This window comes from Elephantulus edwardii, unplaced genomic scaffold, assembly GCF_000299155.1.
Source record: "Elephantulus edwardii isolate Elephantulus edwardi_28Jun2011 unplaced genomic scaffold, EleEdw1.0 scaffold00007, whole genome shotgun sequence".
Lineage (NCBI taxonomy): Eukaryota > Metazoa > Chordata > Mammalia > Macroscelidea > Macroscelididae > Elephantulus > Elephantulus edwardii.
In genome coordinates this window covers 14693159-14706065 of record NW_006399757.1, presented here as the reverse complement: position 1 = coordinate 14706065, position 12907 = coordinate 14693159, and the positions used below count along the sequence as shown (strand labels likewise).

Here is a 12907-nt window from a genome sequence, read left to right as displayed (position 1 = left end):
TAGATATAGATATATAAATATATAGGTATATAGATATATACACACATATATATATGCTACGTTTCCTATTTGTTATATTTAAGCAATAAGACATACCTTATTGTTATAACATATTTTTCCTTAAATGTTTTAGTCTTTGATGTGCTTAGCTTCATAACAATAAGCTTATAGTTGAAGTTATAATGATAATGAAGCAATGGCATTTTCTCTATTTTTGTTTTGATGCACTATGACTATTTCTTTCAATAGCTATATGATCTGAAACTCGAAGTACAGAAGGAGTATTAGCATAAACAAAAAATGGACTTGAAAAACTATAATTCTTACTCAACAGCGGGTTACAAAATTCATTTGGAGAAAACTTTGCCAAATTTTTCCTGATCTTATTTTCTAAGACTTAAAATAATAAGGATCATTTACATCCCAGCCCTCAGTTTGTATGACCAATGATTGGGGTAAAATGAACCTAAAATTGATGTGCTTTTCTCCAGTGGATTCTTTATTTTACTTGCATTACTATAGTTCAGATTATATATATATTCTTTTTGTAAAATGGTGTTAGACAATATTTTATGATAGAAAATAATCAATAATAAATCTACTAGTCCATTTGTGTAAATTGCAGATATTCCTTTTAAGTTTCAGAGTAATTATGTTTATGACTTAGTAGTCAAAATATATACACTTGGTAAGCATATACATTAACAAACAAGGGTTAAAATAAGTCATTTATAACTTTCTAGTATATTTGAAAATGTAAATATATAGTTAAGGATCATTAATAAAACCTATACTTACAATATTACATTTCTACAAAATAAAGTAATTTTTAATTTATACATGTTACTCTTTATAAATTGGGTACTGCCTATGGGCATAAAAATTTTCACAGCATTATTAAAATGTTTTATGATATGGTCTTACATTTTCACATGTGAATATGAACAAGAACAATCAGATAAAATCTGTATTATCTGTATAATTTTAAAAAAGATTTTAATGAAAGAGAAAAAAACTAAAATATAAGTCACTTTTGGTGCCTTTTAGATTTGTGCTCTGCTATTCTATATACATCTGGAAAACGGACTGCATTTAGTAGGTATTAACTCAGTCAGTGGGGGAAAAACTATAAGGCAATGATCAAACTAAGCTTTAAATTCGAAACATGTTGTTCTCCAAAATGTTTATAGAATAATTTTAATATTTCAACTACGTATACAATTTCTTTTGTTTGTTTTTCATCACATTTCTCTCAAAGGTGTGGTAGGTTAAGTTCTTTGGGACTTGAATGAGCATTATTGATTAAAATGATGACTGCAAACTATTTTTCTTAGTATCTTTTTCGTTATGTTTTAATAGGAAGATTAATGGCAAATAATAAGTAAGTAGGGTGGAAATTGTATTTAATGCATACTTGGAAAAGAGTCCCAATTTCATATTTAAATACAGAGATTGGTAGGATTCTAATTTTAATTTCTTGAAAGTAGTAAATATGAGATTGAATATCCACGTTCAAGATCACAGTATGTTAACTGCTCCAATTGCTAAATAAAATATGAAGCTTGAAGCAAATACAGCTGTGTTGAGAGTCCAGCAGGCTGGAGCTGATAATCACTGAGTGTCATAAAAGTCAAACCTGCCAACTCCCCTGCCGTTTTTGTTTTCTTTTGTTTTCCTCTTTCTCTAGCTCATTATTCTGGATGTACTTTAAGAGATTTCCATAATACTACAAGAGGAAAGAAAAAAAATGTTGCCTAGATATCTTACATGACTGTGGGCAATAGAGTGATTAAGATGATGTCATCTCTCTCTCAGCCTCTGCGGAAATCTAGAGGAGGGTCCAGCCTAGTTTGGCGGATGCCAGGAGAATTTTTAAGGCCTGGAATTTTATTCTTTGAAAATATAGTATTAAAGCATTGCCAGAAATGACACCCAAATAAAAATTTATTTTTGAAAAGTGATATTTATTTGCAAATGCAGTGGTGAAATCTCCTCAGTGTCTGTGGAGGCAGCTTCTTCCCCTGTGTCTGGACTGCCAAGCATTTTTTGGAAGATCATTCGTAGCTGCCTCAAAAACTGGAAAACAAAACGGGTGTATTCTTAGGTATTTTTTAAGAAGTTAAGATGGGCAGATATTCATCAATGAACAATGAGTACAATGTTTGTGTCATAAATAACTTTCTTTTCAAATCAAGGGAAGTAATATGCCATAAAAACTTAACTTTTAATGGGAATGAAATAAATATAACTTCACATAGATTTATCAATAATTTAACAAATAGCTTTTCTATTTTCAGAGAAAATACTTTCTATTTTCTCTAACTTTTTTTTTCATTATTAACTGGGTTAATAGAAATGAAATGGTGTATCTTCTCATTTACTGTTTTCAAAATCCAAAATAAGATAGGGTAGAGCGTCTCTGTTGTCCATAGCATTGTTATGAATTGTAGTGGACTTAATAATAACTGACAACAATGACAAAATGAAATCTCAGTATAAATACTGCCTCTAACATTTCAAAAGAACGTGGTTGCAAAGTGTTTAAGCTCTCCACGTCTGCAGTTCAAATTTAGCAGTTGTTCTAAGAAGGAAAAAATGTAGGCGTTCTAGTAGCCTAGTGGTATGGAGTTTCACTGCCTCCCCAAAGGCAGAGAGTTCAAGTCCCGCACCTGCTTCATGGGGGAAAAAGATGGTCAGTCCCCTCTCATACAAATGACAGCCTCTGAAAACCCACTGGAGAGTCAACAACACATTCCTGTAAATATGACAATCTTGGAAACTCACTGGCGGCAGTTTTGGTTTGTCCAGTAGTCACTATGAGTCAGAATTGACTGGAAAGCATTGAGGGTTTTTTTTTTTTTTGGTGCGGGTTTTTGTTTGTTTGTCTTTTATTAACAATTCAAACTTCCTTAATGCAAGCAGAGTTTTCTCTGAAAATGATTTTCTTTATTTTAAATTTAAGTGTCTTTGTGTACATTCTTCTGGATATCAAATATTGAAGCAGAATGACATAACAGGAAAGATAGAATTTAACACCCAAATCTACAAGTTGAGTCCACTTCTGTCCACATTTCCACATTGAAGGCCCATCCTTTTGTTCATAAGGTCACTATGGGTCTTTCTTGACTTGAAGGCAATCAACAACAACAACAACCAGTTAGGAGCTTTTATCATCTTAATTTTGAATGTGTAATGACCAAGGAAGCAGGAGTGGCATCCACTTTCAAAATAGCTTGCCTCTGGAAATTCTATGAACTTAGAATAACAATGAAAGTTATACAAGTGTTCAGGTCATTCATTCGTTAAGGTCTTTGGGTTGTCTATGACTCAATGGCACTTAACAACAACAATGAGTGAGCTCTGTTGGCCTAGTGGATAGAAAGTTACACAATCAAATCAAAGGTGGGTGATTTTAATCTGCAGCCCTCAGGCCTGCTTTTAATTGTTTTTGGTCCAACATTCTTCTAGGTCATATAGCCCTGGTCTTGCTGAGATGCTAAACACTGTGACACTGATGTGTCAAATGTGATAATGGTTACCCATGGTGGACAGTGTTTGGTTGAGCTCCCCCATTAAAACAAGCTTGGAAGCAGTAGAGGCATCCACTTTGAAATAGCTTGCCTCTTCAAACTGTATGAACGTGGAGAAAGGATGAAAGTTATATAAGTTTTCAAGGTCTTTTGTTCATAGGGTCACTATGAGCCATCTACAACTTGACAGCACTTAACAACAATAGCAATGAGTAAGGAAGACAGAAGAAGAATCTATGTCTTTGAGTTGTGGTACTGGAGAAGAATATTGAATATACATATTACATGGACTTCCAAGAGAACCAACAGCTCTGTCTTGGAGTGGATGAAGTCAAGTTTCTCTTTGAAGCCTAGGAGTTTTTTCAAGCTCTGTCTCACATACTTTGGACACATGGCCAGGAGGGACCAGTCCTTGGAGAAGGACAGCATACATGGAAGGGTGGATGGACAGCACAGGAGAGGAAGATGAATTGACATGAGATGAAGTGACTGGGGTAATGGGGTTAAGTGTATCAGAGTCAGTGGGATTGGCTCAGGATAGGGTAGGGTTCAGAGCTCTTGTGTATAGGGTTGCTATGAGTCCCAGGTGGCTCAATGGCACATAACAACAACAACAACCATATTCAGGAAAATATAAAGAAGTAGAAGTACTATTTTTCTCTTGAATATTTACCCAGTAGTTGAGTAATCACAATGTATATAACTTATTTCTTAGTTACCATATGAGAAAAAGAAATAGAGGATACACTCAAGAGAATAACTGATGAGAGTTTGATGATGGCAGTGTGATGGTTGGTAATGTGTAGAGAGCAAAAGAAATGGTGAATAAACTGAGTCTGATGGCATTTGGAAAGCGTAAACTCCTCAAGATTGAAGGGTCAAGTAGGAGGACTTTTACCCGGGTCCTGTGAGAACAGCAGGACAAGAGCTTTCTTGAAAAGTTGTGATCTTAGGTCACAGTTAATGTAAATCATCATCCAGCAACCTGCTTTCATGCCTCCCCATCTCTTTCTCTTGCATCCAATTAGCCAAATGTAATCAGATGTCCAAGTGCAGAGCACTCAGGGGATGAAATACACAGAAGTTAGCCTAAAGAAATGCAGATGGAGAAGAGACACACTGAGGGGGAATTTGGGGAAATATAAAGTCTGAGGCTAAACTTTGGCTCGCTCTCATAGTTATTTCCTGTCTAATACTAACTTAACTTTTCTGTACCTTTTTGTTGTTATGTGCCGTCAAGTACCTATATTTTAAAAAAATTAAAGCGGGTTAACATACATGAAACACTTGAACAATACCTGACCTATTTATTAAGTATTTATTACTTTCATTATATTGCAATCTAGGTGGAATTATATGATGAGTGAGGATCATACAAAAATAATCTTTTGTTATTACCTCTTTGTATTTTACTACAAATGGTACAGGAAATATTTATTTCATATAAAATTGCTAAAGATTCAGAAGAGTCAGTATATAAAACAGAAGAATTGGTACCTTTGAACTGTGGTGCTGGAAATGAGAATATCCCATGTCCTACTGAAAGAACAAAGAGAAGTGTGTTTGAGGAAGTGCAGCCAGCCTGTTCTGAGAGGCAAGGCTGGTGACATTTAAGCTCACATACTTGGTGCATGTTGGCAGGAGAAGGCAGTCCTTGGGAAAAGACATCATACTTGGAAAGCTGAAGGGGTAGAGAAAGAGAAGACCGTCAATAGAATGGATTGACACAGTGAAGCATATCGGAGATCATGAGGGTACCACTGGATAGAGAAAGATTCAGATCACCATGAATTGTAGTTTATCTGATGAAATCTAACAACAGCAACCACACTTTCTGCTGGGTAGCCTTGCAGGAAGAGAATTAGGTTGCTTACCTGAACATGACATTTCACTGCTGTTTCAAACCCACCGGTTCTATAGAAGAAAGATGGACAATATCTTCCAGTGGAGGGCCAGCTATGATTCAGTTCCTACTTGACCACAATGAGACGTTTTTGATCTCCAGAACTGTAAATCACATGATATTTCTCTGAAGTGTAGACCAAGAGGCCTGAGTCATTTTTGTGACCCTGGAGGTTCTCATTCTACAGCCTCTTTCCCTCGGGAATCTCCTCCTTTCCTGTTTTTGTTTTTTTGTTTTGTTTTGTTTTTTTAGTATCTTTTGTTACTTCACTCCCAAAACTTCTTAAACAAGAAGAGGCAAACATTAAACCAAAATGATCCAAATATGACAATGACATTTAAGATCTCAATTTCAGCTGTTAACAGCGGTTGGCAAGTGATATTTCTCAATAAGGTTACAGAGTCCATTGGAGAAAGAAATTTATGTATCATTGTTCTGTGTTACTTTTAGTGGTTCCATTTGGAGAACCTTAAAAATGAGAATGTGCAAATACCACAAAAAAACATAGTATTTAGAAAAGAAATTAAAAAGTTACTTTTATTTGGTTAGTAATTTTTTTACAAAGAAAAAAGATCATTTGTTTTCTTGTATATTTATTTATTTGTATTTAATAAATCTGAAAAATCGCTGTTCAGAACAAGGAAATATACTACACCTGCCATTGACTTGACTTCAGTCAAGGCAACAGAGAAAAAACTCTCTTGGGTTGCAGTCCTGAGTGACTGATTAGATTCACTCTGCTAGGCTTTATGATACCCCCTGAACACATGGTGCAAAGGGTGAAACTCAGAAACACACTTCAGAAAAAAATTTAAATTATTGTATTTCATGACCCCTTGGCCTTCCTCCAAAAGTGAAATCTTTTCAGAACTCTCAGATTCACAAGTTTAATACTTAGAATGAAAGACATTTAAAGGAATGGTGATCCTTTCTTTGCTAGAGAATGGAAGGGTTAGAGTGTAGGCAGTGAAGGGAGGTAAGGAGTAAGGACAAGGCATTAACACAATGATGCCTACAGCGGACGACTGTAATTAATTGCTGCTCAGGATTTCAGTACAGGCTTGATTTGTCAAAAGTTTTTAATAAATTGTGATCTTTAGTGTTTAAACAGATCTCTAGAGTCAGAATGAACAGGATACTAGCAGTTACACAAGGCATCATTCAGTTCAATGAATTTGCTCCCCAGATGAGGGAACGGGCCCAGAGAAGTTAAGTAATGTCTGTTCGTTCAGCCAAGTAGTGGCAGCTGAACTTCCATATCCTGATTTCAGCCTAGTACCCTTAAAAGGAAATATCTCCCTCATAAAATATTTTGAAACTGTAAGCTTTTAGTGCTTCCCAATAAAAAGATTCAGCATCATTTACAATGTGGCTACTGCTTTTGAATGAACAAAATGGAATTTCATTAAGTGCTTTCTTTGGGTGTAAACTACCTATTTTAGAATCGGATTTTTTTTTCTTTTTATGGTTTTTCATCTCTTTTTTGAATGTAAACACTGCTATACTTTCTTAGCTTCAATTTTTTAATGTTCTAACACATGGATAATAAATATGTCTGTAAACAGAATCATGCTCTTGGCATCCTTTCTATAAAATGAATCTGTTCCATGCTTTAAAATGTTTTTATTTCATGCAAGTAAATTTTCTTATATGGAACCTTTCTTACAAATTGTATGCCTTCTGGTATTAAGATAAATTAAAACAACAACGACAAATGGACGTCAAACAACCCTTTCTGGTCTCAAGATATTAGCTTTATCCCCATGCCTATAAGGCTGTTGAAATTTTTGGAATATAAATACCATAGTTTTTTTTTTTACAAATAATGTGATGTTTGCATACCAAATAACCTATGTGCATTCTTTTAAAGGTGGACTACATCAATATTTTGAACATTTTATTGACTTGAATTTTGGTTTTCTAGCAGCTGATTTTATATTATGACTTCATCTTGGTGCCAGTTGACTCTGGGTTTTGTTACCTAGCTGCAGATCCTCATTCACCTTCAGCTGAGGTTTTAAGGGCAGCTTCCCTCCTTTCAGGATTCCTTCCTTACTGTTCAATCCACTTTGTCTGAGGAAGGAAAAAATACTTTTTCTAGTCTGGAAGCAACTCTTGGGAGGTCATAGCCTGTGAGGTATTTTAGTCTGTGTACTCAGGTTTGAGAACCAGGGCTGGTACTCCATAGTCAAACGCAGCTCACTGTTGGGTTGTGTTCACCTTTTGAATCGCGCCCCCTACAGAGTCCCTCAAATGACATGAGTCTGATTGGCTGCCCATGGCCAGATGGGCTAGGACAGTGCATGCCAGCCCAGCACTGTCATGCACTTTGGGCTTTTGTGAGATCAGCAACCAAGGACTTGAACTGACATAAGCAATGTTGTTCACAGCCACCACACGACCAACTCATGCTCAGGCCTTGGCAATGTTGTGTCATTCCTCTGCTAGAACCTTTCCTTACCTCCAGTGCAACATACCTGGGTGCAGACTGGCTACCAGGGACTGTCCTGTTCTCAGACCCAGCCGGGAACTGCCTATGACTAAATGCACCCTTTCAATTGTTTTATTTTTACCTTGCTGAGATACTTCCAAATTCAACAAGTGATTTTGTGACCATGGTTCATACGTTTATTATTCAAATATGTTCAAAGTTATATTTTCAGACTATGGAACATGAATTAATAAAGCTCTAATGAAGTTTTGAGTTCTGAAATTTGTGCTTCATTATGCCAGAACACTTTTTACATATTTCCATTCTTTCTAGTCATTATGTGTATAACAGTGAATCATTTGTGTGTGTGCGCGCGCACTCATGCGCTGTGGGTGAAAAATATAATTTCTTGCACAAAGTTTCTCAAATATACTAATGACTCATTATTTTGCCTCTATTAACTAGACTGGCTTTTTTGTTGCTTGCCATCCCTGCCTGCCTACACCCGTCTTGCCCACACAACACCAGGCTCATCCATTTCTTGCCCTTATAATGAACCACAGTCGTCCAAAAATGACTTCCCAATCTTATTCTAAATTAACTAGATACTCAAAACACAAAATTAAACAAAAAATGACTCATTTCCCCATAAAATTCTCTTTTCCCTCTTTTATCTAATAACATTTCCACTATTAAGCAAAAATAAGTTGCTATTGTTTAAGTTTTATTTACACTTAAAATACCTTTACACGAATAATCTTCATAGACGATTTCTCTTCCTACTTTAAACAACTCAGACTCTTCATCTATTTTTCCTTATTCCTGTTTTTATCTCATTTTCTTAATGTAACTATTTATTGCAAAGACTCTCTGAAGTATTAGCTCTTGATAATTTTAATCACTTTTCTTTCTTCTTTAATTCTGTAAAAAAAAGAATCTAATAGTATTTGTCCTGTCTTTCCCTTTTTGAATTCTATATTAGCCTATAATTATCCCGTAGGTACAATACAAACATTTAATTCTATATTTAACTATAAATCTTTGTTGCATCTAACACTAGAAGAGGTCATTTTGCATCACTGATAAATAACTATATTATACTTTTATTGACTTTTGCATGAGGTAAACATTTTTGTTAATACTTGTTGTTGTGTTGTTGTTATGTGCCGTCGGGTCGCTTGCGACTCATAGTGACCCTATGTACAAAAACCCTAAACTCTTCTCTGTCCTGTGCCAATCTTACTGTCTCCAATACATCCCGATTACCCCAGTCACTGAATCAATCCACCCCATAGAGGGCCTTCCCCTCTTGTGCCTGCCGTCAACCCTCCCAAGCATGATGTCCCTCTCCAAGGACCGGTCTCTCCTTACAACATGACCAAAATATGTCAGACGAAGCCTCAGAATCCTTGCCTCCAAGGAGCAACCCAGTTTAATTGAAAGGAATTGTCTGACACAGAAGAATTTAATGAAACAACATCTGAGCAAAAGCCTATGGTGATGAAGGAAGAAGTCCAGGCTCCTTTGAAGGAAATAGCAAAACATAAGGCCCCAGGAATAGATGGTATACCAATTGACATATTTCAGCTAACAGATGCTGCCCTGGACGTGCTCACCAAGTTGTGCCAAGAAATCTGGAGAACAACCACATGGGCAACTGACTGGAAGAGATCTATATTTGTTCCCGTTCCAAAGAAAGGTGACCCAACAGAGTGCGGAAACTATAGAACAGTATCATTGATTTCACATGCAAGCAAGATTCTACTGAAGATTATCCAAAAATGACTGGAACAGCACATCAGCAGAGAACTGCCTGAAGTCCAGGCTGGGTTTAGAAGGGGTCATGGTGCTAGGGATATTGTAGCTGATGTCCGACGGATCTTGGGTGAAAGTAGGCAATACCAGAAGAATGTCTATCTGTGTTTCATTGACTATGCAAAGGCATTTGACTGTGTGGATTATATTGAGCTTTTCCAGTGATTTGTTTTACAGATGTAGTTAATTTGATTCCTATGTAGCCCATAAGGTGAGATCCCTGTATAAAGGGTGGGGGGACGGTTTGTGTGTATGTGTATAAAATGCTTTTAGGGACAAATATATAGTTTAGCTTGGTCTCAAAAAGAATTGCTGTCATATAAATATCACCTGTCTTTTAAGGTTGTTTTTTTGTCTTTTAAGTTTTAGAAGCCATTTCTGTACCATCATTATGTTTTCTTATACGTATTATATTAAGATTAAGTCTCTTAAAAATTAAAACCATATAAAAATAGCATAGCACCAACTGTTTTCATTAAAGCCTTGAAACAGATTCTGCATTGTTTGTTAGGTGTCATTCAGTCAAGACTCATAGAAACCCTATGAATAAAAGATTTGAACCTGTCCTACTTATCCTGTGCTACCCTCATTATCTCTGACACACATTAACACAATGAAGTAGTTACTGTTTTGATCCATCTCATCAAGGCTCTTCCTATCTTTCAGAGACTCTCCACCTTTCTAAGCATCATCTTCCTCTTTAAGAAATAGCCTCTCCTAATAACAAGTTCATATTATACGAGATAAAAGTTTGTTATCCTTGCCTCCAAGACATTCTGGCTTCACTTTCTCCAAGACATACTGTTTTTTGGACAGTCCATGGGATATTTAGTACCCTTCTCTAAAACCACATTCAAAGTCAGCAATTCTTCTGTCATCTTTATTCACTTTCCAGCTTTCAGACGCATAGCAAGTGATTGAAAAATACCATGTCTTGAACCAGGTTGCATTTTTGCCTTCAAACTAACATCATTGTTTTTCAGTATTTTGGAGAGGTCCTTGGCGGAAAACATGCCCAAAGCAATGTGTGTCCTAATCTGAATGTTGGTACCCAGGGTGGTGACTGAATCTAAGAAGGATGAAATTATTGACAACTTCATTATTTTCCAAAAACGACTGGAACAGCACATCAGCAGAGAACTGCCTGAAGTCCAGGCTGGGTTTAGAAGGAGTCGTGGTACTAGGGATATTGTAGCTGATGTTAGACGGATCTTAGCTGAAAGCAGGGAATACCAGAAGACTGTCTCTCTGTGTTTCATTGATTGTGCAAAGGCATTTGACTGTGTGAATCATAACAAACTGTGGCTGACTCTGAGAATAATGGGAATCCCAGAACCCTTGGTCGTGCTAATGTGAAACCTATACTTGAACCAAGAGGCAGTCATCAGAGCAAGGAAATGCTGCATGGTTCAAAACTGGGAAGGGCATATGCCAGGGATGTGTCCTGTCTCCATACCTTTTCAACCTGTACTCAGAGCAGAGTATCCAGGAGGTTGGGCTCTATAAGGAGAAATGTGGTGTCAGGGTTGGTGGAAGATCTATCAACAATCCGCATTTTGCAGATGACACAACCCTGCTTGCTGCTGAAACTGAGAAGGACCGGAAGCACTTGCAGCAAGGGGGTCAGGGACTATACAGCCTTCAATATGGATTGAGGCTCAATGTCAAGAAGACAAAGATTCTCACCACTGGACCAACTGGCAGTATCAGGATGGATGGTGAAGAGATTGAGATTTTTCACAGCTTTAGTTTGCTTGGCTCCACAGTCAACATTCTTGGCACCAGCAGCCAGGAAATTAAATGACATATTGCAATGAAAAAGTCTGCTGTTAGGAACCTCTCCAAAGTACTTAAGAGCAATGGTGTCTCTCTGGAGACTAAGGTGCGTCTGATACAGGCCATGGTCTTTGCAATCATTTGTTATGCATCATAGAGCTGCAATGGTTAATACCTACTTTATGCAATATAATTGTTTTTGTTAGCTATAACTGAATTGGTCCTTAATTCAGTGATCCAATACACAATGAAATTCAATCATAACAAATCATTGGTTCATATTTCAAATGTATACCTCCAGATTTTCTTGGGTGCATCTTAGTGTGGGAGTTACACTGAAATATGTTTAGCATCATAGCAATGCCAATTTTCAACCAACGTACAAGTAATAGAATGGTTGCTACGTTTTAGATGTATTGACTGGAATTGAACTAAGAGCTCTCACATAGATAAGCTAGAATTCTACCACTTAACCACCACTGTTCATAAATAGCATTAAAGCATTTTTTTATCATCCTTGCGTCAAAGGAGCACTTTGCCTACACATTTCCCAAGATATATCTGTTTGGATTTTTTTGTTTGTTTTGTAGTCCAGGGAATAGTCAGTGCTGTTCGTCAACACCAGAGGTCAAATGACATCAACTCTTTTTCTGTCATATTTATTCATTGACAAGCTGTCATATGCACAGCAAATAATGAAAAAGACCATGACCTGAATTAAATGCACCTTAGTCCTCAAACTGACATCATTGCTCCTCAGTAAGTTGGAGAGATCCCTGATAGCGAACTTGCCCAATACAATATGTCTCCTGAAATCATGGTTGCTGGTACTAATGGTGGTGTTCGTGGATCTAAGGAAGGGAAAGTATTGACAATGTCAACTTTTTCTCCATCTATCATGACGTTGACTGATGGTCCGGTGGTGAGTTATTCTGTCTTATTGATAATTAGATGCAGTTCATATTGAATAGTTTTTGATCTTCTGGAGTGTTTCGAGTCCTCACACTTTGAGCAAGCAAGGTATGTCAACTGCATGGCACTAGATGTTGATAAGCCTTTCTCCAATCCTGATTCCATAAGACTCTTCATAGAGTCAAGGTTCACAAATAATTTATCAGTGTACAGACTGAATTGAGATGAAGAAGGGATACAGCCCTGATATACATCTTCCCTGATTTTAAGCAATGCAGTGGTTCCTTGTTTTTTGGTTTTTTTTTTCAGACAACAGTTTCTTGGTGCAGATAAAAATTTCACATGAGCACAATGAAATGCTCTGAGATTCCCTTTCTTCTCAATGTTAGCGATAGTTTGTTATGATTCGCAAGATCAAATGTCTTTACATAGGCTATAAAACACAGACAGACACTCTTCTGATACTTTCTGCTTTCAGCTAAGATCCATCCAACATCAGCAATGAAATTCATGGTGCCATGGACTCTTCTAAATCCAGCT

General features: G+C 36.7%; 1 protein-coding gene across 1 annotated transcript in view; it reads left to right on the top strand.

Moving 5' to 3' along the window:
- Window positions 1-12907, top strand: part of MEOX2 (mesenchyme homeobox 2) — a 96398-nt gene that overhangs the window by 6116 nt on the left and 77375 nt on the right. The window lies entirely within an intron of this gene.